Genomic DNA, 2354 nt, shown 5'->3' on the forward strand with positions numbered 1-2354 from the left:
GTGTAGCTTCCCAGAAAGTGAGCTGTGAGAGAATGCCTCTTGCCAGACTCCAGCCAGCTACAGACATCAGAAGAAGAGTTCAAGATGGTCAGACACTAAGGGCAAATCCCCTCTTCTCCTCTCCAACCCCAAACCCCAAGGGTCAGGGTAATTACACTTAAAGTTGAACATGGAAATAGGCTTTTGTTACCCTTCAGGACCTAGAAGGAAGCATGTGGTTTTCTCACATACACAAGGAAGGGAACCCAATTCAGAAGAACCCAAGGGCATGAAAATTGCCAATGGATTTGGGCAGGTATATCTATGAAATGGTCATGATAAAGAAATGTTTGGAAGGAATCCATTTCTTTGCTGAGTGTTGGGATGGGGATGTAGCAGTGGGCAAAGCCCTGCATTTTAGTGGGAGAAGGCAGACCATAACCAGGTAAATATATAACATGTCAGGGGTGCTAAATGTTAAGAAAGGAGAAAAGCAGGAAAGAGGGATAGGGCAAGAGTGTGTTGTTTTAAACTTGGTGACCAGGGAAAACAACTCTGTTGAGGTGAGGGGGCAAGTCCTGTGATCATCTGGATAAAAATAATTCATGGCAGAAGAACCAGAGAGGGCAAAGGCCCTGAGGCAGGAGAATGGTTGGCTTGTGAGAGGAACAATAAAATGATGGAGTGGCTGGAGCTTGGTGAGTGAAGGATAGAGTGGTAGGAGCAAGGTCAAAGAAGAAACCAGTGGCCAGATCATATGGGGGCGTTGTACACCTTGACAAGGGCTTTTGGTTTTGCTTTGAGTAAGATGAAATGCCACTGAGGGGTTTAGAATCAAAAGTAATGTGAACCAACTTAGGTTTGATAAGGCTTACTCTGGCTGCAGTGTTGAGAAGATCACAGGGAAGCAAGGGTAGAGAAGGAAAACCAATTGAAAGATAGTTGTCAGAGATAGGTGAGGTATCTTGGAAAAAAGAAGAAGCTATTGACCTGTAGATTTGGTTTAAAAGTATAATCAGCAAGGTCTGCTGATGGATTGGATGTGGGTAGGGTGTGAGAGGAGGAGAGGGCCATGGCCATCTGCAAAGGGTTTGGCTTGCATCACTGAAAGAATGGAGTTGCTCTTGAACTGAGATGCGGAAGAGTGGGAGAAGAGCAGGTGGGAGGGGGGACGAAATTCACCAATTCTATTTCTACCTATTAAGTGAAATACTTATTTGATCTCTAAGTGGAGGTACCCATTTCTTTTTCTTTTTTTTTTTAATTTATTTATTCATGAGAGAGAGACAGAGAGAGAGAGAGAGGTAGAGACACAGGAGTAGGGAGAAGCAGGCTCCATGCAGGGAGCCCGATGCGGGACTCGATCCTGGGTCTCCAGGATCATGCCCTGGACTGAAGGCGGCGCTAAACCGCTGAGCCACCCAGGGATCCCTGGAGGTACCCATTTCAAATGATAGTAGATATTCCAAATAACAGGCTCCTCAGAATAATCATAATAGCAAATATTGTTTACATAATGCTTTACAATTGACAGTACTCCTGCATGCATTATCTTATTCTGTTTCTACATCACCCACATAAGGTAGTTTATTTCCTTTCTATTTTACAGGTGAGGAAGCTGAGATTCAGAAAGATTCTGCACAAGAGAGCCAGTGTTTGGATGTTGCCACACAGAGGAAGAAGGCAACCAGCAGCCAGTTAGCTTTGAAGAGCAGCAACTAGCCAGCAGAGAGACCACTGCTTCCCCAAGGCTGTCAGGTAGGAAGACCTGGGCCTTCCTAGTCCTGTCCCCAGCCCTCCCACAGAGAGGAACCAGCAGGGAAGTGGAGGATGGGGCTGTGTTCCCCCACTCTCCCCTCAAACCACCAGAGCCATGGCCAGGTCTAGCATCCCTGAGAGGGGGCAGGGCAGGAGCTTTGAAGGGGAACTTGAGATGGACACTTCAAAAATGAATGTTTTATTGTGTAAACATCTAGAATTAATCTTAAATGACAAGAGACTATTCTAATTCCTGAAAGTAGCTTAGAATCTATTGGCATCCATCATTAAGGTACCCAGTGAGAAAAGGGGGTTTGACATGGTGTCACTGAGGGCAGCTATCAAAAAAGATAAAAAACCTTCAAGTTTATACAGGATAAGATGCCTGGATAAATCAGTGGCAATTGCATTTCCTTCCAGTCTTTTTCCCAGGTGTCTTTTTAAAATTGTTCAGATCTCACCACCTAGGCAATTTTGTTTTTCCATAACCTGCTGTTTTCTCATCACCACTTTTGATATAAACATTTACCCCCATGGTACTAAACATTTTTTGTAATCATCATTTTCAAATGACTATTTTTTTTTAATTTTTTTAAATTTTTATTCATTTATGATAG

At 43.7% G+C, this 2354-nt stretch overlaps 1 long non-coding RNA gene across 3 annotated transcripts in view; it reads left to right on the forward strand.

Moving 5' to 3' along the window:
* Positions 1 to 2354, forward strand: part of LOC106557828 — a 28871-nt gene that overhangs the window by 14588 nt on the left and 11929 nt on the right. For all 3 annotated transcript variants that reach the window (XR_005379394.1, XR_005379393.1, XR_005379395.1), the window contains exon 2: positions 1589 to 1737. This is a non-coding gene — a long non-coding RNA (uncharacterized LOC106557828). The remainder of the gene's footprint in view (positions 1 to 1588; positions 1738 to 2354) is intronic.

The sequence above is a fragment of the Canis lupus genome, chromosome 26 (genome assembly GCF_011100685.1).
Source record: "Canis lupus familiaris isolate Mischka breed German Shepherd chromosome 26, alternate assembly UU_Cfam_GSD_1.0, whole genome shotgun sequence".
Classification (NCBI taxonomy): domain Eukaryota; kingdom Metazoa; phylum Chordata; class Mammalia; order Carnivora; family Canidae; genus Canis; species Canis lupus.